At 44.1% G+C, this 24,948-nt stretch overlaps 1 protein-coding gene and 1 long non-coding RNA gene across 2 annotated transcripts in view; one reads left to right on the forward strand and one right to left on the reverse strand.

Moving 5' to 3' along the window:
- DRD1 (dopamine receptor D1) overlaps window positions 1-24,948 on the forward strand; it is a 600,123-nt gene that overhangs the window by 285,499 nt on the left and 289,676 nt on the right. The gene's annotated exons all lie outside the window — the stretch shown is intronic.
- Window positions 10,465-22,621, reverse strand: LOC110257221 (uncharacterized). The gene is made up of 3 exons (XR_002339531.2): window positions 22,475-22,621; window positions 17,774-17,898; window positions 10,465-14,546 (listed from the first exon to the last, which is right to left on the reverse strand). It is a non-coding gene; the product is annotated as an uncharacterized LOC110257221 (long non-coding RNA).

Consider the following 24,948-nt stretch of genomic DNA (forward strand, 5'->3'; position numbering starts at 1 on the left):
TAGGCTTCAAGTCCCCTTCGAGGAGATTAAACCCCAAGGCCTCTGGCCATGTCACATTGTAAGGCCCCTTCCCCCACCTGGACCAGCCTAGGCTGCTCACTCCCTGCTAGAGAAGGAATGTCACCCATTCCTCAGCAGGCCACTCTCTAACCTGTTCCTCATGCAAATAATTGCCCAAGACCAATCAGAAGATCAATTTGGGTCTCCACTCAGGTCGCACTGTGGGATAAAAAGACTGTTGCAGAGTGAGTCAGGCTCTCTTTTTCAATCAGTGCACACATGAGTCCTCTCTCCCTCTCGGAAAAGGTATTTTCACTTGAATATGAAATGCTTTGTTACAACGAGACAGGGACCGAGGAAACTGACAGTATCATGGCCATTACTCAATTCCAATGTCACTTGTACCTTTTAAGGTATTTTTTACAGCAGCAATCTACTTCCCTGGAAACTATATTCATTTCCTAGGGCTGACCTGACAAAGTACCACAAACGGGTTTATACAATAGAAATGAATTGTCTCATAGTTCTGAAGCCGCAAGTCTGAGAACAAGGTGTTGGCAGGATTGGTTTCTCATGAGGGCTGCAGGGAAGAATCTGTTCCAGGCCTCTCTCCTAGTGTCTGGTGGCCTCAGGCATTCCTTGGCCTGCAGATGGTGTTCTCCACATTTCTACATCATCTTCTTTGTAGGAGTATCTGCCTCTGTGTCCAAATTTTCCCTCTTTATAAGGACACCAGGCATATTGCAAGTGCGCCTGTCGGTTGCATATTGCATTAGGGCCCACACTAATCGCCCCATCGCCTCTGTCATCTGGATGGCTTCTCAGTTTTTGGTCAAAGTCAGCCATGTTGGTAGTTCTGCTGTGGCACAATGGGTTAAGAATCCAATTGCCATGGCTCAGGTCGCTGCCAAGGCACAGGTTCGATCCCTGGCCTGGGAACTTCCATATGCCGCAGGTGTGGCCATTGAACAAAACAAAACAAAACAAAACACTCAGCCTTGTTGCATTGGGTAACAAGTTCTGTAAATAAACCTTTAATGTGGAAATTTATGTTAATCTGGTAAGGGGTTGTATTGTGTTTAAGGTTTACTATAGGTGTAGATATCAGACACTTTGAATTCCTCTTTTGTCTTCCTCTCTCTCTCTTTCTTTGTACTTCTTTGTACTCTCCTAGATGTTCTTACACAGAGGGCACCTGCACTTTGCAGCTCTTTGAGATATCACCCACTCTTATTACACTGGAGCGTTGTTGGTGTGATGGCAAGGTGTGGGGGGAGGGAAGGCATTCTATCATCTTATTAAACCCCAGTCTTTTGGTTTTTTTCCTCTGTTTTCTTTTTACAGCCACACCATGGCAAACGGAAGCTCTCAAGCTAGTGGTCAAAACAGAGCCTGCAGCTGCCAGCCTACCCATAGGCACAGCAACGCCAGATTCAAGACACATCTGCAACATAAACCACAGCTCACAGCAACGCCGGATCCTTAACCCACTGAATGAAGACAGGGATCAAACCCCCATCCTTACAGAGACAACATTGGGTCCTTAGCCAGCTGAGCCATATTGGGAACCCCAAATCTCAATCTTTTAGGGGATCTTTTCACATGTGTTGATCCAGTGATATAACTTCTATGCTTCTCCCCCTTATGTGAGATAAGAAAGCTAGAGGAATGCTGGAGTGAGAAGAACACCTTCCTAAGGGTGGGGTAAGGCTCTGGTAAAGACTTTTTCCTTGGAAAGTAGAACTTTTTTTTACAGAGAATGCTCTGGGCTTATTTCAGAAGAAATTATCTTCTCTCTCAGCCAGAACCACCAGGAGATTTTTCTTGTCTCTTCATCATGAAAATCTGTTTGGATCCTCACAGGTAAAACCCAGAAAGGGGTAGGGTTCTGCTAAAACTGTGGCCCCCAAGAGTTTCTCACTCTCCTTCTAGTCCTATAGTCAATGTATCTTTTCCTAGAGCTGCCATAAGAAAGTACCACAGACTGGGTGGCTTACATCATAGAAATTTATTTTCTCCTGGTTCTGTGCACACAGGTCAGGAAAAAAAAATTTTCAAGAAAGGCAAGGAGAAAAGAAAGAAGATTTTATTGAGATAAGAGATGCTGATAGCAAAGTAGGATGACATTCTGATAATCAGGGAGAGCTGACCCAAGGCTCATGGTCATGTCTGTTTTTATAGCCCAGGGAGAGGGAAGAGTCTTAGGATACACCTGCTGACCTGCTGATTGGCTGGGGGAAAGAGGGGTCTTACAATACACTTGCTGGTTGGTTGGGATGTATAAGGCTTCCAGAGGGGCAGGGTGAGGCGTGGGCCACATACCTTTCCTAGTTGGGGACAGAGAAAAGTAGGCGAGGTTGCTCCAGGTAGGGAGGAGACATTACAATGAGAACGGTGGGGTGATAATGGTCTGGTAATTCTTGTCTTGGCCAGAGGCTTTGAGTTCTGTCTCCTTGATGGGGCCTTGAAGTCCAACATTCTGGAGGCTGGAAGTCCAAGATCAAGGTGTTAGCAAGGTTGGCTTCTCCTAAGGCCTCTCTGTTTTGTTAGTGGACAGATAGCTGTCTTCTCTGTATGTCTGTGTCCTCTGCCTCCTCTTCTTAGATGGACAGCCATCTTACAGAGTTAGGGCCACCCCAGTGATGTCGCTTAATCTTCATTACCTCTTTAATGACGCTGTCTCTAAAAACAGTCATATTCTTGGGGGCTGAGGGTTAGGACTTCAACATATGAGTTTGAAGGAAACATATTCAGACAGCAACACTCGACTTCCAGCCATTCACCACAGTTAGCACTTGTGTTCCTTCTAGTTCCTGGCTCCAGTGACATCTGCTCCAGGTAGGCAGGTACTGGCTGTGATGCTCTCTGGATTTGTGGCAGGAGATAGATGTGCTCCAGGCTAAACAGTTACAACTAGCCTCTTTATACTTTTTGAGGCAGGAGATAGATAGGTTCCAGGACAGACATTTACAACCAGCCACCTGTTTCTATTTCAAGGTAGAAATAACAACGAGAACAAGGTAAATAACTGGACTTGGCTTTCTGTGGACACTTTAAACAATGGTAATGGCAGAGAGGGCCTAAATCTTGCTTGGACAAAAAAAATCAAGAGGTTGCATGTTTCCCATCCTCAGGTTCAGGGAGACCCTTTATACGCAGGTGCAGAAAGACCCCTCAGGGTCATAAAGGGAGGGAGTGCCAGGCCATAATAAGTCCAAGTAACCTTCCCATAGTTCCTTGCTCTGGAATCTGTCTTAGCCAAAAGATGCACATGCGTATCGAGGAGGGTCCCGGGTCCGGTCAGGTGGGAGAAATCAAGGTAATTGGCCAAAGGAAAACAAAGACCTGGAAGAACTGCCCCTATATAAGTGATTTAGGTCACCCCTTTGGCATAGTCCTCACTAGCAGGGGCATCCATTCTCTTCTCTGAATGTGCTACTTTGCTTCTAAACAGCTTCCCTGTGTGCTTCCCACACATTGTACTGTGTCTCTAATAATAAACTTGCTACCTGTTTTTACAGTCTTTGCCTCCTTGAAATATTCTTGCTTTCAACACGGGCAAGAATCAGGACAGTTCTGATTTTAGCCTCTAGCCCCTAGTGGTCTAGTGGCTAGGATTCCTGGTTCTCACCCAGGCTGCCCAGGTTCAATTCCTGAGCAGGGATTAAGCTCTCGCTTCAAGCCATCACTCACTGCTATCTCTCTGAGTTCAGATTCACCTCTCTCTCTGGACGTCAGGGTTGTGCATTGCTCTGCCACATGAGTTCTTTGATGAGTCAAATAAAATCTTTGAACATTAATTTGTTCAGCCTTTTTGTGTAAGGGTGAGAAGGATGACTTCCAAGCTCTTTACATGTAGCAACGGAAACCAGAACTCTGGCGGAGTTTTGTTTTTTGGTTTGTTTGTTTGTTTGATATTTTTTTTTTTTTGAGTTCCATTGTAGAAATCATACTTTTCTCCAGTACTTATCACCATCTGACATTTTGTTGTGTAACAGTTTGCTTGGTTATTTGATCTCCCCTCACTATGCTAAAGGCTCCATAAGAGCAAAAGACCATGTCTCTTTGGTCCTCAGCTGCATCACCATTGCCTAGTGCAGAATGAATAATACATATTTGTTAGATGGATGAATGAAATAATCAGTTAAAACATACCTACATCTCACTTTAGTTTTTTTTCAGTGGAAACCAAGACATTTTTTTTCAACATTATTATTATAAATTTTCATTCTGCAATTTTCCCTTCGTGCTTTGGGCCATTAAAATGCTTTTCTTGGGTCTTTAAGGAAACCTACTGGCTCCTTCACTGCTTTGATAAGGTCTCAGCTTTGGAGCCCAGAACAGTGCAGAGCCATGAATTTAAGGCTCAGAAGAGGATGCAGTACAGAACCTACAGGATCAGGCCAAGCTCCTTAGCCTTTCAAGTTGGGGACCTTTCTCTCATCTCCATCTCTTGCTACTTTATTCCCCAATATCTTAGTCAGTTCAGCTGTGGTAATATAGATTGGGTGACTTAAACATTTTTCCCAATTCTGGAAGCTGAAAAGTCCAAGATCAAGGTACTGGTAGATCAGGTGACTGGTGTGGGCCTGCTTCCTGGTTTGTAGAAGCTGCCTTCTTACAGTATCCTCATGCGGTCAAGGAAGAGCGTGCTGATAGCCTCATCCCTTTGTAAGGGCACCAGTCCCATTGCTATAGAATTCATATGTTGAAACCTAATTCCCAGTGGGATGGTACTTGGAGGCGGAGCTTTTGGGAGGTGATAGGTCATGGGGGTGGAGTCTCATGAATGGGATTATCACCCTTATGGATGTGACCCCAGAGAATGCTCTCACCCCTTCTGCCAAGTGAAATCACAGAGAGAAATTGTAGCACTATCTTCAATAGCCAAGACATGGAAACAACCTAAATGTCCATCAAGAGAGGAGTGGATCAAGAAGATGTGGTACATATACACAATGGAATATTACTCAGCCATTAAAAGGAATGAAACACTGGCATTTTTAGCAACATGGAGGGACCTAGAAATTATCATGCTAAGTGAAGTCAGCCAGACAATGAGACACCAAACATCAAATGCTTTCACTGACATGTGGAGAGTGAAAAAAGGACAGAATGAACTTCTTTGCAGAGCAGATACTGACTCTCAGATTTTGAAAAACTAATGGTCTCCAAAGGAGACAGTTCGGGGGGTGGGGAGATGCGCTGGGGTTGTGGGACGGAAATCCTATAAAATTAGATTGTGGTGATCATTGTACAACTATAAATGTAATAAAACCATTTAGTAATAAAAAAATTAAAAAAAAAATCCCAACAACAAAATCGCAGTCTGTGAACAAAGAGACAGGCTCTTATCAGACATTGAATCTGCCAACACTTTGATCTTGGACTTCCCAGCTTCCAGTACCATGAGCAATACATTTCTGTTGTTTTGAAGCTACCCAGTCTATGATGTTCTCTTACAGCAGCCCAAAGGGATTAATACACCATCACGGAGGCTCCACCCCCATCACTTCATCCAAACCCAGTTACCTCCCCAAACCCCTCCCCCCAATACCATCCCATTGGGAATCTGGGCTTCATCATATGAATGTGGCTGGGGTGGGGACACATTCAGTCCATAGCATCCATAATCTATGTCCTCATCACACCAGAAGTCTAACCTTCCTTGAACTCACCATATATTTCTCATCTCCAAATATTGTCCTTTCCATGTAGAATTCCTTCTCAAACAGGAAAACCGCCGTTCAACCTTCCAAACCCAGCTCAAATACCACATTGACAGTGCAGCAGCCCTGATCCTCTGAGGGACAAGAGGCATCCCCTGCTCTGTGCACCTGCAGCCTTTGTAAGCGCACTTCTCACCACACAAAATTCCCTCCCACCTCTCCCTCATCAGGACTGCCCACCCTTTGAGAGTAGGAACTGGCTCACTCCCCTCTGCACCCCTAGGGCCTCCCAGATAAAAGTTGAATTCAGACCTCAAGGATCCCTTTACCATTTTCTTCACTTCTTTCTTCTGCTCACTTCTTAGAGGCAGAAATATGTTAGTTCAACAGGATCCCTTTCTTCTATCCTATTATCAGGTCATCCTATGGCTATTTTTTTCCCCTCCGTAATTCAGTGTGAAGGCCTCCCTGCTCCCCTGCAAAGCTTGCTCCTTCTGGAGCTTTTTCTTTGCTGCCTTGACATGTATTATTCAGACATTTCTGAAAACATGTTCTTATGTTCATTTTTTTTCCTTTTGCTCCCATCCACCAGACAACTGCATTTCTGCTGAAGAACTAAATTTAGTTTCCTCTGTAGAAGTTTAAGTGCCATTTAGAGCAACTGTGCAACTAATCTGAGGTGGCAGTTCCAGCCTCATGGAGAATTTGCCAGCACAGCAATGTGGACGCTGAATGTGTCAGCCGATTACTCCCTGACCCGCGTTCAAGTTGCAGTCGTCACTCATGAGCTTGGTCCTTGGGCTTCTGCAACATAGCTGGCATCATAGTCCCTGTAAGACTTGATGCCCAAAGAAAGAATGAGTAGGAGGTAGAAATCTCAGTCCTTTAAATCCTAGATGTGTAAGTGATGGTGCTTTCTTTTCTGTAATGTAATTTCTGACACTCCACCTCCAACCTGACTGACTGGGAGGAAACTTAACTTTGGCCTTTGCTGTGGTTCCCAGCATGTGTGTGAGATTTGACCACACTTTGCAGGAGTCTTCTGGGGAGAAGGTTGGGGGTAGTGTGAGAGACAAGGCATCTTGACCTTGGTCAGTGTTTATACAGCTTACGGCTAGGTGGATTCCTGGTTCTGTCCATAAGTTCCATGAGTTTCTGAGCTCCTTACTACTTTCTTGCTTATATGGAGGCTCTTTTGCAAGACCCTGTTTATGGCCATTTCTCCAGGATCTTGCTGACTCCCTGCAGGGGTGGTTCAAGGAGCGTTCAGATCCCTTGGCCATTATGCACAGATTTCTCTCCCCCCTCCTCCAAGCCCAGGGCCATCATTTTCTACTCTGAGATGAGGGAAGCCTTGATGTCACTTCTTTGAGCAAGAACCTCTGATCATGCTTCAGGTTTTCTCCTTTTCAGTTCTTCTATAAAACTCTCTTAGATCTTTTATTTTACTTTATTTTCCTTTTTTGGCCACCCCCATCCCACCACATGGCATATGGAAGTTCCCGTATCAGGGATCAAATCAAGCCACAGCTATGATCTATGATACAGCTGCAGCAATGCCAGATCCTTAACCCACCATTCCAGGCTGGGGTTCAAACCTGTGCCTCCACAGAGACAAGCCAGATCATTAATCCACTACACCATAGTAAGAACTGAAATCCCTCTTAGAATTTTTTTTCTTTCTTTCTCTCTTTTTTTTTTTTTTTTTTTTTTTTTTTTTTTTTTTGCTTTCTAGGGCCATACCCAAGGCAGTTCCCAAGCTAGGGGTCAAATTGGAGCTACAGCTGCCAGCCTGTACCACAGCCACAGCAGTAAGAGATCCAAGCTGCATCTGTGACCTACACAATAGCTCACAGCAATGCTGGACCCCTGACCCACTGAGTGAGGCCAGGGAATGAACCCATGTCCTCATGGATACTAGTCAGATTCGATTCCACTGTGCCACAGTGGGAACTCTGCCTCTTAGAATTTTAAAGGTTCTACCTTTTGAGCAGAATAGAAAAGGAGTCTTGTAGGGTACTTCTGCTTTCTGCCCAGAAGCATACCATCCCTGAGGCAGTGAGTCAGCCTGAAACTGACTATTTGCCTGAATAAGGGAAAGAAAAGGGGTAAATGCAGGAAGAAAATAATGGAGTCACACTTCAAAACAGTGCCTACCCAGAGCTGGGGGTATGGGTCGCCAAGGGGCACAGGGACATTTTCTCACCTCAACCTCAGGAATGCGCAGGCTTGAACACTTTGGCCAGTGGACATGCTTTCTTTTCTGTTCGTGTGGTCAGGTAGGTTTTAGGTGGTATCTATAATCTGGAGTAAGAACACCAAATGGAAGATGTGAAATAACCATGCCATCCAGATTCCACCCAGGCTCCAGACGCAATAGGAAACAGACACCAGCAGGGATGAAAGCCCCAGGACCAAGATAATTTAAGGAGCTGTTAAACCTCAAAATAACCAGAACCAAAAGGACCATTAAAATTCACACTTAATGACCTAAATCGTTCTTCCCTGTTTCCCAAGCCCCCTGCCCTTTTTTCCTATAGACTACGTGACCTATCCCACAAAACCCTAACTATAAAAAAGCCCTTGCCCCAAGAGCGGGGAGCCTGAGTTCTCATTGCTCGGTGTTCCCGGCCACTCTGTTGGTTGATAAACCTGCTTGCAATCTCACTGCTCCAGCCTCTGTTTCTTTTGACTCCAACATCCTAGCAGTAGGACACCAATAGATTTGGTTAATGCTCAATGATGGTGACATAAATTCCTGGAAAGAAAAAAGACTTGTGTGATGCACATGATGTGGTTACCATCTCAGAGTAGAAATGTGGAACAGAGACTGCCAAGTCCAAGGCTATACATTTAACCTTACAATAAACTTGCTGGTTTACTCCCCAAAGACTTACTCCAATGGAGGCTTTGTTCAGTTCTGCAGGAGGGGCCCATGTCTCTGGCTCTCACTACAATCAAGCATCATGTCTGTAAGCACTGGATCAGGAAGACTTTGATGAGATGATGGTTCTCAACATAAGACATAAAAATGACCCACAGACCTTGACTCTGAAGAAGACAGACAGGCTTCTGGTCGGGAGCTAGAAAGAACTGGGAGTTAAAGAAAGCTGTTGATTTGAAAGAAAAAGAGATAGGGAAGCATAGCACAATGCTAATTGGCTTTTCTAAAAATCTTAACTCAAAGAGTTTCAGGGAAACCTAGAGCTTAGAGAATTGCTTGGTAAGTACTCTGCCATCTAAAGGGAGGCACTAGGGAGTAACCACTGTGACTCAGCAGTAATGAACCTGACTAGTATCCATGAGGACGTGGGTTCGATCCCTGGCTTTGCTCAGTGGGTTAAGGATCCAGTGTTGCCGTGAGCTGTGGTGTAGGTCACAGACGCAGCTCGGATCCCACATTGCTGTGGCTGTAGTGTAGGCTGGCATCTGCAGCCCCAATTCGACCCTTAGCCTGGGAACTTCCATATGCTGTGGGTGTGGCCCTAAAAAGAAAAGAAAATAAAGGAAAGGAAAGGAAGAGAAGAGAAGAGAAAAGAAAAAGAGAGGCCCTAGATAGAATCCTAGTGTTTGGGACTCATTTTTTCAGTGACCCTAAATTCAAAGGGTTAGAGATTCAATGGAGAGGATTCTTTAATTTTAAATGAAGAGGACAGCCAAATAAGCTTGGGGAGATTGCCAGAAGGGAGCCTAGCACCTCAATTGCTAGCTGGACCCTTGCTCAATTTGTAGCATATCCCAAGACCAGATGATTGCATGAGACAGTGTAGAGGGAAATTGACCTATGTCCTCTGAACCTGGCAGCTCCAGAGACTAGCACCAGCCCAGCACCTGGATGAGTCTCCAGGAGGTTGCAGGATTTTCCTCTCTTGGGGAACGGGAATGTCCTCGAGGCATCTGGCAGCCCCTCCCCCTGTCCTCCATTCCTGCCTTGGAGTTTCAGCTGCCAAGTAGGCAAGCTGGGTATGATGGGGCAAGGCCCTTAGAGAGTCCCTGATGATCTGGCCTCTCAAGGAATCCCACAAACCCCCACTCTCCTGAAGGATGCTGGCCTGGAGGAAGACATTAGAGTGTCCCATCAAGCTTAAGGACCACTGCAGGGCCATTTGCCCACAAATAAAATCCTGGATGAACCCCCAAATTGTGCAGCCAAAACCCAGCCTCTGTACACTGGTATCCATTAAGTCTCAGAGACAGTTTGGGGTGAAGCAGAAAGAACAGCTTTATTGCTTTGCCAGGAAAAGGAGGCTACAGCAGGCTAACACCCTCAAAACTGTGTCCTTCCTTGAGAGGGCTTAGCCTGAAAAAACAAAACAAGGCTGTTGGAGTTCCTGTCATGGCACAGAGGAAATGAATCTGACTAGGAACCATGAGGTTGTGGGTTTGATCCCTGGCCTCGCTTAGGGGGTTAAGGATCCAGCGTTGCCATGAGCTGTGGTGTAGGTCACAGATGCAACTCAGATCCTGCATTTGCTGTAGCTCTGGTATAGGCCTGCAGCTGTGGCTCCTGCTGGACCCCTAGCCTGGGAACTTCCATGTGCCAAGGGTGCGGCCCTTAAAAAAACAAACAAACAAAAAAACCCAAGGCTGTTGATAAGGATTAGGCTGCCTACATTCTTCTCCCTCCATAGATTATTTCAAAGTCATCAAGGCTGGTGTCAGGGGGTCCAGTGATGATTTCCTGTGGTCTTGAGGATTTTCACACCTCGACCTTCTCTTTATAAAACTGCTTACAAAGGGAAGGGGGTGTCAGAGAGTGTTTCAAAGAAAAAGAAAACATCAGGTGCAATATACCTCTTTTTTAATTACTCAATGAATTTATTGCATTTATAGTTGTACAATGATCACCACAATCTAATTTTATAGGATTTCCATCCTACAACCCCAGCATATCCCCCCACCCCCAAAACTGTCTTCTTTGGAAATCATAAGTTTTTCAAAGTCTGAGAGTCAGTATCTGCTCTGCAAAGAAGTTCATTCTGTCCTTTTTTCACTCTCCACATGTCAGTGAAAGCATTTGATGTTTGGTGTCTCATTGTCTGGCTGACTTCACTTAGCATGATAATTTCTAGGTCCCTCCATGTTGCTAAAAATGCCAGTGTTTCATTCCTTTTAATGGCTGAGTAATATTCCATTGTGTATATGTACCACATCTTCTTGATCCACTCCTCTGTTGATGGACATTTAGGTTGTTTCCATGTCTTGGCTATTGAAAAGGGTGCTGCAGTGAACATTGGAGTACATGTGTCTTTACGCATTGTGGTTTTCTCTGGATAGATGCCCAGGACTGGGATTGCTGGATCAAATGGTAGTTCTATGTTTAGTTTTCTGAGGAATATCCATACTGTTTTCCACAGTGGTTGCTCCAATTTACAATCCCACCAAAAGTGTACTAGGGTTCCTTTTTCTCCACACCCTCTCCAGCACTTACTGTTTGTAGACTTTTTGATGATGGCCATTCTGGCTGGTGTAAGGTGGTACCTCATAGTGGTCTTGATTTGCATTTCTCTAATAATGAGTGATGTTGAATATCTTTTCATATGTTTTTTGGCCATCCATATGTCTTCTTTGGAGAACTATCTGTTTAGATCTCCTGCTCATTTTTTGATGGGGCTGTTTGTTTTTTTGGTATGGAGCTGTAGCAGGTGTTTATAAATTTTGGAGATTAATCCCCTTGTCAGTCGATTCATTTGCAAAGATTTTCTCCCATTCTGTGGGTTGTCTTTTCGTTTCATTTAGGGTTTCCTTTCCTGGGCAGAAACTTTTAAGTTTAAAGAAGTCCTATTTGTTTATTTTTGTTTTTACTGTCATTACTCTAAGAGGTGGAACTGAGAAGATGTTGCTGTCATTTATGTCAAAGAGTGTTTGGCCTATGTTTTCCTCTAAGAGTTTTATAGTGTCTGGTCTTATATCTAGGTTTTTAATCCATTTTGGGTTTATTTTTGTGTATGGTATTAGGGAGTGTTATAATTTCATTCTTTTCCATGTGGCTGTCCAGTTTTCCCAGCACCACTTATTGAACAGGCTGTCTCTTCTCCATTGTATATTCTTGCCTCCTTTGTCATAGATTAGTTGACTGTAGGTACATGAGTTTAATTCTGGGCTTTCTATCCTATTCCACTGATCTATAGTTCTGTCTTTGTGCCAGTACCATATGGTTTTGATGACTGTTGCTTTGTAGTGCAATATACCTCTAACTAGAAAGCAATCATTGGTAAAATAAGGTAATTAAGCAGGAAGAAATCATTCGTGAAAGCTGGTTAGAGGAAGTGGGCCGAGGCAGGGCATAACCTAATTAAATCTGTTTTCACTAGTTTTTAGCTGTAACAGTAGTAGTGACGGAAGCTACAAGTCCATGCTCTGTTGGAGTAAAGGGTTGTAAGTTCCCCTAAATCAGGGGGATACAGCCAGCTTAGAGCCATCTTGGAAAGACCCTGGACATTAGAACTGAATGCCAGTGGAGGGGCCCCTAGCACAAAAACTGCAGTGACTTTCCTGGGCAACAGAGTATGGATGTCTTCAAAGAGCCCAGAAGTCAGCCTGTTGGGGTGGGGGGAGAGGGGGAGGTGGGGGGGAGCTTGACCCTTGACCCATGATAGAGAGCATGACCCACCAGAACTCCAGGGAGCACATGTTAACCAAATAGAACTTCACCTCATTCCTGCTGTTCCTTTTCTCCCCAGTTGTCCCCTTGAGGCCCCCCAAAAACACAACTGAGAGAGGGAGTCCTCAGTTAGGCTTTGAACTGGATGGAAGATGGAAGCTTAATTTTGATGGTATGGAATGTTAAAATATATGAAAATTAGACAATAACTAAAATTAGTTTAAAAAAAAATGCTGAGAGAAGGCTGCCTGAGATTTGGGTGGAAGAAAAAGAGATTTCCTGATTGTAGTTTGCCAAGTTCAAAGCAGAGCTAGAGATATGGTTATGTAGAATGGACACCCACTCTGCCTAGGGGAGCCACGAGCTGGGCTGGGCGTCCCGTCACCCCCAACTAGTCACCCCTGCAGTCACCACAACATAATAAGAACTATATAGCTGGTCTCCACCCCTGGTTCCTGATAGAGTTTCTAAAAACCCTTGAAATTTCCCAAGTGAGGGGAGTGATACAAGCATCTTACACAGAGTTCTGAAATCCTTTGATATCACATTGGGCGATAGGAGCATCTTTTGTTCTAACGAGGTGACTCTTGGTGGCCTGGAAAGCTTCAGGGTTGGAACTGGTCACCAGAAAGACCAAGCCACTATTGGAAATCTAGAACTTTCAGCACAACCCCACCCCCACATCCTCCCAGGGGGCGGAGTGGAGACTGAGTTAATAATTGATCATGCCTATGTAATGAGCCTCCACAACAATCCCTAAATTATGGGGGTTCAGAAATCTTCCAGGTTGATGACCACATCCAGGTGCCGAGGGGGGGGGGTGGCATACCCCAACTCCACGGGGACATAGGCTCCCTGGCCTTGCTCAGTGGGTTAAGGATCCGGCGTTGCCATGAGCTGTGATGTAAGTTGCAGACACCGCTCCTATCTGACATTGCTGTGGCTGTGGTGTAGGCCGGCGGCTACAGCTCCAATTTGACCCCTACCCCGGGAACCTCCATATGCCACAGGTGCAGACCTGAAAAAATAAAAAAAAGGTGCTATGAGTAAATAAACAGCTTTCCTTTAGTTATCTTCCCGCTTTATTGTGTTCCCACTCCCCACTCTATTCCAACCAGCAAAATCCAGTCACCAAGTCCTAACAGGATACTTTGGATATTTTGGTTTCCATCTTCTCTCATTTTCCATTACTGCTACTAGGGGGACAAACTCTGATTCCTACTTCAACATCCACTCCTTAAGAGTCTTATTGCAGCCTTCATGGATTCCTCCAAGGTCATTTTCTGCATTTGCACAATATCTTGTATAAAGTTCTTTTCAACATAAAACACATTTTTGCAATAATTTACTTGAGTTTCTGATGCCCCCACTGCACTGTGGGTTCCTTGAGGGCAGGAGGGAGTCTGGTTCATCTCAGTTTCTCTAGTATTCAGTGCAGAGCCTGGCAGAGATAGGTGCTTAGTAAATTCACTTTAGAATGAATGAATCAGTGAAGGAGAAGGGATTTGTGGGACCAGTGAGCTGCATCTTATTATTCCATCTTTCTCAACATCATTTCTCTAGCTAATTTCTTTTCTCTCTCTCTCTCTTTTTTGGCCAGCTGTGCCTGAGGCATGAGGAAGTTCCCATGCCAGGGATCAAACCTGTACCACAGCTATAACCAGAGCCAGAGCAGTGACAACACCAGGTCCTTAACCCACTAAGCCATGAGGGACCTCCTCAGCTAATTTCTTGACAGCAAAGTTTTATTTCTGAAACAATGGCCTCACTCCTAAGTCATATGTGAAAGATGTTGCACTGGAGAAAGCCAAGACCAGGCATTTGACCCAATTTTAATTCAGGAAGTAGCTTATTTACATTTTCACAGCACAAAGATTGCAAGGGATAACTCCAAATACATTTGTTTCTTTGAGGGCTTTGTGAGATTTTCATATGCAGCAACAAGTTTCTTGAATTTTCTCTGGTTTTTCATGAATGATGAGACTAGATCAGACTTGTGGCTTGGGTGGCAGCCAGGACAAGGGACCGAGGGGGAATGCCACTCTCATCCTCCTGGGAAGAAAGGACTGCCACCAAATGTCGTATCTATAATCTTACTTGCATTTGGGAAATTTTGGATAATTTTATGGAGTAAACACCGAAGAAATGCGTCATAGAGTTCTTTATTCTCAGGCATAGATTATCTCCATTTCCTGAATCCCAGAAGGGTCCCCATCACCGGTGTGACATCTTTGTACCTATTTGCATCTTCAGCTTTTTTCAGTGACAGTCTGCTGTTAGGTGATTAAAAACAAAGCAACAGGAGTTCCCATTGTGGCTCAATGGTAACGAACCCGACTAGTATCCACGAGGTTGCAGGTTCGATCCCTGGCCTCGCTCAGTGGGTTTGGATCCTGCATTGCCCATAGCCTGGGAACTTCCATATGCTGTGGGTGCAGCCCTAAAAAGAATAGAAATAGCAAAAGTGTTACTGTAATTTAAAACTTAAAGTGGGCTGTTCACATCTTTCAGATGGTTTTACCTAGTGTGAGGTGAAAGCATTTTGTAGGCAAAGGCTTCCTTTGATTTTTATATTTATTCAATAGGCTGAAAACAGCACTCTGGTGAGGCCACAGAGCTGCTTTTACTTCATTTTAGGAACAAGTGTCCTGAGAAAGGCAGAGAGTCTGGGTTGAGCCCACGTTCAGCCAGTAGGAGGTCAGACCTATTTTGCTGCCAACCCACCTGCCTGACACTGTAAGGAAAATTACCAAAAAGATGCGGTTTTCAGTTAATCAGCTCCCAGAGAAACTGGACAAGAGAGGTCTATACTCAACTCTTCTCTTCCCTCCCCACCCACTGGAAGACCTGGTTGTCACATTGTCCCATCTAATCTGTGTCAGGGCCTTAAGGGAATGAAGAGAGGTAATTAAGCATATTCTGGAGAGGATTAAATATATCCAGAGAAATCAAGTGCTTGGCTCAGAGAGGGAGGGGTGGTTCCCCCTCCTGGGAATATTAACTTTTTTTTGGTATGAAAACTTATCCTTTTATTTTAAAATTATGAAATACATCACGTATTTATATGGGAATTCTATTTTATGTATTCTATGACTTGCTTTAGTGATTCATCCATGCTGCTGCAAGTAGCTGTAATTCATTCATTTTTCACAGCTGTATGCTATTCCAGCATGGGTCTAAACTGTAATTTATCTGTTTCATTTTTGTGGCTTGCTTTTTATGACTTATTTATTATTATATGAAATGCTATCATGAACTGGTACACATGTAAAAATTTACTGAAAGTATATTCCTAGGAATGATATAGAAAGTTATAAGGTATATGATTTTTCAAAGTGACTAGGTAACATTGTATCTTTGTTCAGAGTGGTTTTATTAATTTACATTGTCATTAGCCTTTTTAAGATAGTTCTGACGTACCCTTTTTATTTCCTTTTAAATATCAGTATTTCCAATAACTTTAATTAATGTTGAATTATGTTCTTCTTTAAGAATGTCTGGTTTATTCTAAGTTTATTTGATTTCTATGAAAAATAAAGTAGAAGAGTTCCCTAGTGGCCTAGCAGCCAGCATTGTCTCCGCTGTGCTCCAATCACTGATCTAATTACTGGGTTCAATCCCTGTCCCGGGAACTTCTGCATGCCATAGGAGCAGCCCCCCAACACCAAAAAAAAAATATATATATATATATATAATTAGCCTGTCACTTTCTAAAAGAAAGAAAGAAAAGAAAGGAAAATGCCTGTTGGCACTCAGGAGCATTTATCCTAGAGAAATAAAAATTTATGCTTATGCAAAAACCTATACATGAGTATTCTCAGCAACTCTATTCATGATGGCTGAAAGCTGAAAACAACTCAGATGGCCTTCAATGAGTAAATAGCTAAAAAAATGTCGTAATCCATACCATGGAATACTACTCAGTGATACAAAGAAATAAACCACTCAACAACTTCAATGGAACTCCAGGTAACTACGCTGAGTGAAAAAAAGACCATATCATGGAGTTCCCATGTGGCTTACCAGGTTAAGGACCTGCTGTGGTTCAGGCTGCTGCTGTGACTTGTGTTCTATTCCTGGCCCTGGAACGTTCACATGCCACAAATGTAGCTAAAAAAAGAAAAAAGACACTATTATAAAGACTACATGTTGTGTGACTTCATTTCTGTAACATCCTTGACATGACAAAATGATAGAGATCTAGAACAATTTAGTGGTAGCCAGGGTTTAAGGAGGGTAGAAGGGAGGGAACGGGCTTTGACTATGAAAGGATGGCATGGGCTCCCCATGATAGGGCTCTCCTGTAACGATGACTCTTACAGTGATCACATAAATCTGTGTGAGACAAAATTGTATAGAACTAAATAAATGCACATATACAAACGAGTGCATGTATAACTGGTGAGATATGAGTAGGGATGATGGCTTATTTCTTTCTTTCTTTTTTTTTTTTTTGTCTTTTCTAGGGCTGTACCGCAGCAGCATAAGGAGGTTCCCAGGCTAGGGGTCTAATCAGAGCTGTAGCCACCGGCCTATGCCACAGCCATAGCAACGTGGGATCTGAGCTGCGTCTGCGATCTACACCACAGCTCACGGCAATGCCGGATCCTTAATGCACTGAACAAGGCCAGGGATCGAACTCCCAACCTCATGGTTCCTAGTCAGATCCGTTAACCACTGAGCCACGACGGGAACTCCAAAAAGATTACTGTTAATAAAAGAAAACGGAGTAGCTTAAGTTAATGAATGCAGTGCTTTTCAATGTATGGGAAGAGATGCAAGGGTCTGGGCTTGCTGAACTCATTCCTTTGATATGCACCTCAGTTATATAGGGCTTGTACCCTGTGTTTTTACATCCAGAGGGCCCAGCGGCAGTGGCTGTAGTCTGATGGCTGCTAGCCAGCAGGCAGGTATTCTTTGTTTCCTGCCCAAGGTCCCTCAGGGCTCACCAGTTGCTGAGGACAGCGACAGCCTTTGTTTACTGAAACGGCAGGCAATTGTTTCTCTCTCAAAACTTTTCTGATTCCCAGGGGCATGGAATGGGCCATTTATTGAGTGTCTACTGTGTGTCAAGAGTTTACCTGTAATATCTAGTCAATCCTGACAAAACTCTCTGGGCTGGGTGTTATCATCCCATTTGATAGATGAGAAAACTGAAGGATAGAGATGACAGACAGCAACCCCCAAAGCTCCTCTGCTGGCAAGTCAGTCGTGGAATTTAAACTCTGTTTCCTAACCCTGTGCTTTTTCTACTCACCCTTAGACCAGATTAAAAAAAAAAATTAGAGGATTACAGTGATGCAAACAAGGAAAGAAACACATTCAGGTGGGGGGGTGGACAGAAGGAAAGAGAAAAATATTAGCCATTCTCATATTAGAGTGCTGGGAGTGGGAATTTTTCCCTTTTCTGCATTTTCCTAATTTTGTTTAATGTATACTGAGAGTAAAATGAGACCACAGCAGTGCTGAGGAATATTTGGGGAGTAGGGGGCTTCCTTACATGTCCACGTGGGTACCACTGCCTCTTCAGCTGCATCTGTGGCCTTTTACTGGCTCTCTGGGAAAAGATCTTTTCCATGAGTCACCTCACTCCAGACTCAGAGTGGCTTCTTCCTTCAAAAGGCACTGCGATTTAATCACAAATAATTGCTGCTCAGAAAGATTGACATTTTACAGCCCTCAGATTCGCTGTCTCTCAAATAAAACAGCTCCGTGAATCATTAAGCGAGCGTGTATAATAGAAATTCTGCTTAAAAACCCACCTTTCTCCTACGTGCCTTCTGAAAGTACTTTTCATGATATTGATTGATCCTGATGGAAATACTTCTCTCCCCCTATCATTATGCTATAGAATGTGTTGATAAAGATTCGGGGAGCTCAATTCCTCTTCCTGGTTCGAATGAAGGAACTAGCATTTATTGAGCACCTGCTTTAGTCCCGGAGTTAAATGTTTCCAGTACAGTCTTTCATTCATACCAAGATGGGAGAGAGTTGTGGGCATTGCCATTTTCCAGGTAGGAAGACCGAAACTGAGGGAGAGGGTCAAAGGAGTAAAGGGGCAAGACACTGACTTCACCTAGCCAAGACTTGGAAAGCTTACTCCACCCCTGACTGTGGCCTCAGGCAGGTGACTCAACTCCCTGAAGCCACATTTGTAAAGGAGGCAAGAGCAGTAACAGTACCCTCAGCCTCTCATCCCCTTGTTGCGAGGATTAATTTAGGATATTTATTTAATATCATCAGCAGAATGGCATTTCAAATGTTCTTTTCATAGGGCTTGGACATTTCTCACTAGATTTATTTCTGGAGATTTTAGTTTTCTTTTTTGTATTGTAAATTGTATTGTAAATCTTTACTATAAGGTTTTGGGTTTTTTTATTTATTTTTATTTTTTATTTTATTATTATTATTTTTTTTGTCTTTTTGCCATTTCTTGGGCCACTCCTACGGCATATGGAGGTTCCCAGGCTAGGGGTCAAATCAGAGCTGTAGCCGCCGGCCTACACCAGAGCCACAGCAACACGGGATTCAAGCCACGTCTGCAATCTACACCACAGCTCATGGCATCACCGGATCCTTAACCCATTGAGCAAGGCCAGGGATCTAACCCGCAAACCTCATGGTTCCTAGTCGGATTCGCTAACCACTGAGCCACGAAGGGAACTCCTATTTTTTTTTTTTTTAATGGCCACACCCATGGCATATGGAAGTTCCTGGGCCAGGGATTGAATCCAAGTGGCAGCTGAGACCTTTGCCTAAGCTATGGCAACACTGGATGCAACACCATATCCTTTAACCCACTGTACTGGCTGGGGATGCAACCTGTGCCTCCACAGCAACCCAAGCCACTCCTGTTGGGTTCTTAACCCACTGCACCACAGCAGGAACTCCCATTATGTTTTCCCATTATGTTTTTAATTGATTATTGTGTATCATTTTTTAATGCTAAATTTGTGCAAATGGGAATGTAAGCTCCATGAAGGGAGAAACTTTATTATATTCACTGCTATTGATATGGGGAGACCACGGTGAGAAGCAGCTTGAAGTGAGATCTCATTTCCCTGGTTGGGGATCAAACCCTGGTTGCAGAGGTCACAGCACAGAACCCTAACCACTGGACCACAAAAGCTAGTGGTTTGAGTATAGGTTCCAGTTCCCCTGTGTTTTGAAAAAAATTTTGACAAAGAGACAGAAGGTAGAGAAGAAAGTAAGAAGTTTCTTAGAAAAGCAGAGCACAAGCGGACAAGCTCAGAGAGAGCTGTGCCTTTGGCAAGTTTAAGTCACTTAGAAGGGGGCAATCTTCTGGGCCTTTTGTTTCCCTTTGGCCAATCATTTTGCTTCGTTTCTCATACCTGATTGAACTTAGGACCTTCTGCCATATGTGTGAGCATCTTTCAGCCAAGACAGATTCCAGTACAAGGGCTTCTGGGAAAGTTGGTGCCACTTATTACTGGGTGGCACCCCCTCCCTTTTTGACCCCAAAGAGTCTTTCTGCACATGTGTAATTGGGTGGGGTCTCCTTGACCCCAAGGATGGGAAGTATGTGATCTCTTGCTTCCTTGCCTAAACAGTGCTTAGTCCCTCTCTGCCCCTTCTGTTACCATTGTTTAAAGTGCTCACAGAAGACAGAGCCCAATTATTTACCTTATTTCTGTTGTTACCTCTATCTCAAAAATATAAACAGGTGGCTGGTTGCAAATGTTTATCCTGGGACCCATCTATCTCCTTACTCACTATGTCCTGAATGCTTAGAAAAGTGCCTGGCATACAGGAGGCATTCGTTCAATATTTCTTTAATTGGTGGATATGACAAACTTACTGACATTGAATCTTAGGGGTTTTTTTGCTGTTGAGTCTCTTACATTTTCGGGAGATACCAAATTATTTGCAACTTGTGATGGTGTTTTCCTTTCCAATATTTATACTTTTTATGCAAAGCAGTCTTGATCTGGGACGATATCTCTGTAGTGGTCCTGCATTAAGTAAGACTGCTTCTAATGTTTGTATGCTTCTAATGTAAGTATGATTTCAGTATCACTCTAGGAGAGGAAATCATCTCCCATCTGTCTGCATCTGTAGCCACACCTTCCCAGAGCCATCCTCCCCGCGTGGGAGAGGAAGCCAGTTGGCTTAGTTATCTTGCAAGATATTTCCCGGGTCAAGTTTTCTAGGGGACAGACTCATCTTGCCTGAGGGGTCCTTCCGGGCCCTACTTTCTCTCATTTGTCCTCAGTCAGTCCACTTAGTTTTATCCCAAAGCTCTGAAATCTAATGTTGGTTCAAGGAAACAGACATATATCATGTACTTTCAACATCTAAAACTAAAAAGAAATTGTTCTTTTTAAAATAGTCTCAAACCCGGAGTTCCCATCGTGGCACAGCAGAAACGAATCCAACTAGGAACCATGAGGTTGTGGGTTCATTCCCTGGCCTTCCTCAGTGGGTCAGGATCCAGTGTTGCCATAAGCGGTGGTGTAGGTCACAGATGTGGCTTGGATCCTCTGTTGCTGTGGCTGTGGTGTAGGCCAGTAGCTGTAGCTCCGATTAGACCCCTAGCCTGGGAACCTCCATATGCAGCAGGTTCGGCCCTAAAAGGACAAAAAGACAAATAATATGAACAGTAATAAAAATTAAAAAATAAAATGGTCTCAAACTTGGTCTTTTACACACACACACACACACACACACACACACACACACACATCAATGTTCACTCTTCTCTATCCTTCAACTGTTTCAAATCAAAAAGGTTTTACTGTACTTTTAATTCTATAATATCCCTCTAATGCAAGTTCTCTCCATAAAAGACATACAAATTGGGAATCTGAACTCTTTTTCCCCTTGTCTTTTAGTAAAAATTTAGTTTAAGGATTCTAGTTGTGCCTGAATTGGTCTCATTAAAAACTTAATAGGAGTACCTATTATGTGCAAGGAGTGAATATTGGGGATGAGTAAACCTCGAATTGAGGGAGTAGATGAATATGACATACACCCTAATCTTGGTGAATTTAGAATAGATTAAAATACGAGGCAGAGGTGAGGCCCTTAGGTGGGATTGAGCATGACATCATGAGGATGGGGAGAAATCGTTGGTTCCCGGCATTAACCCTAACAGGTGTCAGACAGCTTCATTCAGGAAAGTTACTTTACCTGACGAAAAAGCAAAGACAGAGGGAAGAGCATGAGCAGAGACACAAGAATCTCAGTGTTGGGTTGGAGCCTACAGGGGCTGGTAACATTTCCCCACCTCACTGTCCCAGCATCTGACATCACAGCTGGCATAGAGCAGGAGATGCCTGAGGACAGAGTCTGTGTCTTGTTCATCCAAGTATCTCCCCAGGCTCAGTCAGAGTCTGCTGCCAGATTGCCATGTCATCATGCTTTGCCACAGTTAGTGGGGTCTCAAAATTCACTGCCTCCCGGGCCAACAAGGTAATGAAAATGCGTGAAGCCAAACTCACTAGAGAACAGTGGGAACTGAAGCCAACTCAAGAGTGTCACCATGCTGAAATATGGGCTCAGTGTTCCTGGGTCTCCCAGCTTCTCCAGGGATGGAAAAGGATACATAAATCAAGATTCGTGTCTGAAATGTTCAAGTTTTTGACATGTACAAGGGTTAAATACCCAAGGCCCAGATTCAGCTCATAGACCACCAGTGTGCAACTTGGGAGCAGACTGCATAGATAGAAATGGAGGGAGATAAGACTGGACTGGTAATTTGGGGCTATGTAGAAAAGAGCCTGAAAATGTCTCTTTGGGAATGGAATTTTGGTTCTTTGGGAGCCACTTAGCATTTTTCATCAGAGAACTGGTGAAGCAGATCTGTCACAGAGATAGAGGAAATGGAGGAGGAGGGGAGAATTCAGATGACAGGTGATCTGGAGGCTGTTGATGTATCCAGGCAAGTGATGGAATAGACAACATGGGTAGGAGAGAAATTTAGGAGGCAGAATGGAGAGGACTGGGTTGGCAATGGAGAGAGAGCAAAGGAGGCAGTAAGGATGGACCTTGGCCTTCTATCGTGGTTAATAAGGTGATGGGAACACCACTTATGGGACAAGCCACTTCCCCTCCTATACACATTCCACACTGTTCCCCGCAATGAAAGGGCTGCCTGCCTCCCCCTGACCTCTCCCTGACTCACTTCCTCTTAGAGCATTGCTCTTTTTAATACCTCTTCCCCACCGTTCCCGAAACTCACCTTTTGTTTTTCTCTCCTTCTCTCCTCCTTTCACTGCTCCATTTCCTTTACAGAGTTGTCATCTCAACCAGCTCTTCTTCCCCATGCGCCTTCCGCTACGGACAGCCCTCCCACCTACCCTCCTCCTGCAAATGAGGCTTTTAAAGCTAATTATCCAGGTTTTTGGATCCAGCACAGAAGCCATGCACTTAAAAGAAGTGGGACCAGGTGACGTGGACCTATTTTTAGTGACTGCAATTTGGAGGCTGTGGCATCTATTGGCACCGCAGCACCCAGAGACCAGAGCTCAACTCCAGAGCCCAATGCTGAGGATTTGTAAACTCTGCAGTTAGTTAGTTAGTTAGTTAGCTAACAGAAGGGTTACACAAGTGATAAAGTCATATTCCATGCTATTTTGGACGCCTGCCCTTCCTGCCTTCCCTGGTGAGGATACGAGATTGTCAGGGACAGGAACACAAATAGGCAGAGAAGAAGAAAGGGAGAGAAGGAAGACACAACATGAGTTCATCTGCACACACAGTTTGTGTCCCACCTCTGTGCCCATCACTGTGCTCAAACTCCCTCTAGACACCCCGTGCCCCCCTCCTCTACTTTCCAGATGAATGCCCGAAGTCCCGGGGTGCCCTCTGCTCTCGGGGTCTGAAAGAAGGGAAGGAGAAAGTGATTTCTTGTTTCTAATGTAGATTCTCCTCTGGAATCAGGTTCATGCTCTGCTCTAAGGGACCCAAGCCCTGCAACCAGGGGATGTGTAGCTACCAGAAAATGGAGGTTTTCACCACTCCATAAGAGAGATGGAAGTTATCTGTACCATGGAACAGTACACAGCAATAATAAAGTCTTGGCACATGGAATAGTTTGGGGGACTCTCAAATGTCTTCGGTTGACTAGGAGAAGCCAGGCTCAAAGGGCTCCATAGAATGATTCCCCTTATATGATAGTCTGGAAAAAGCAAACTCAGAGGGGAAAAAAAATCAGGTCGGTGGTTACAAGGGGATGTGAGTAAAGAGAGGAGGTTGATGTCCACAAAGCACAAGGACAGTTTCTGGGGTGACGCAAATAGGCTCGATTGTGGGGATGGTGACATGACTGTATGTACACATTTTGTCAAGACTCATAGAACTGGGCACCGATGAAGGGTGGATTTTACTCTGTAACTCCAGAGCACAAACAAAAAGACAGAAGAGCTATAGACTGATGCTCTAAATTCAGCTCCATCCCCCTAATGCATCCATCCCCCACATGCAGTTTCCATGTGAACAGGACTTTGTCATTCAACTGATGCACAACTAAGTCTTTGGAATCCCTTCCAGCTCTGCTTCCTGCCGTATGTGTGATTTGGGATAAGTTCCCCCACCTGTGACTTATAGCACCAGATTTAATTTACTCATTTGTAAAATTAGGATAATAATAGCCCCTGCCTTATAGAAGTGTCAAGATGATTAAATGAGAAAATACATGTAAAGGAGTTAACCCAATGCTCGGCATATTGTACGTTTTAGTTAATGTTCTCAGTATTGTTATTGGCACACAGACTCATGTCCACTGACTAATTTTGTTCTTAAAGAATATGATTAGGTTGGAAACATGACTTTCCCAGCTGAGCTACTTGGGAAAATCTCAGCTGAGATTCAGGTAGATGAAGTGACTTACCAGAGGGTAGATGTCTCATAGTGGCAGATTAAGGTCTTGAACCTCTCAGATGTCAAACTCATGGTTTCCCCTTGTACAGAGCCTCTTGCTTCTGGGGAGCCTGCTTGAGTGTGCTTGGGGCCCAATATCCTACTGTCATTTACATCAAGATAGGAACAGAGACCTAGTGGGTAACTCCACATGCAAACATGGAGGAGACTGGAATCCTCACCTGGATCCCAGGAAATGTGAACCTGAGGAACCTGAGATCTGGCTTTGGTGAAATTCACTCTGAGATCCTGGGCGGGTGACTTTATATCTTGGAGACTTAGTCTTCTCTTTCCAGGGCGCCATCATTCCCACCTTCCCTTCTGAAGGATTTGTGCTGGGAATCACGTGCTCAGCTATGAGAAGTGCTGTAGAAATGCAGACTTTTCATGGGACCCTATTAGGAATCCGGCTAAGAGGGAACTAGATGTATAAAATTATTTCTTGTCTTGATGACCTCATGAATCATTCTGCTGTGTATTGATCGATCTGCTGCCATCCAGCCCAATATGAGGCTGTAGGTCCACTTACATTCTCCAGAGGGGAAGGGATTTGCTTTCTGCTTTTCTTGCTAGCTGACCTCCCATGGTCAGCTTGAAAATCTCCCCTGGCCCACTTCATGCTGTGTCCATCACCTCCACCCCATGCCTCTGCAGGGCAGAAATTGTATCATCTTTATCTTTGCATTTCCAGAGACTGGCACAGATGATGGAGTTGAACAGAGGAGGTATTTGCTCTGTTTGAAACACCTGCTTTTTCACTGATGTGCTGTCCTCATTTCCTGGCATTTGCTCCCC

This window comes from Sus scrofa, chromosome 16 (genome assembly GCF_054392235.1).
Source record: "Sus scrofa isolate SSC_HxYL_T2T_F1_AM1 chromosome 16, Sscrofa_HxYL_maternal_Yorkshire_Landrace_v2.0, whole genome shotgun sequence".
Taxonomy (NCBI): domain Eukaryota; kingdom Metazoa; phylum Chordata; class Mammalia; order Artiodactyla; family Suidae; genus Sus; species Sus scrofa.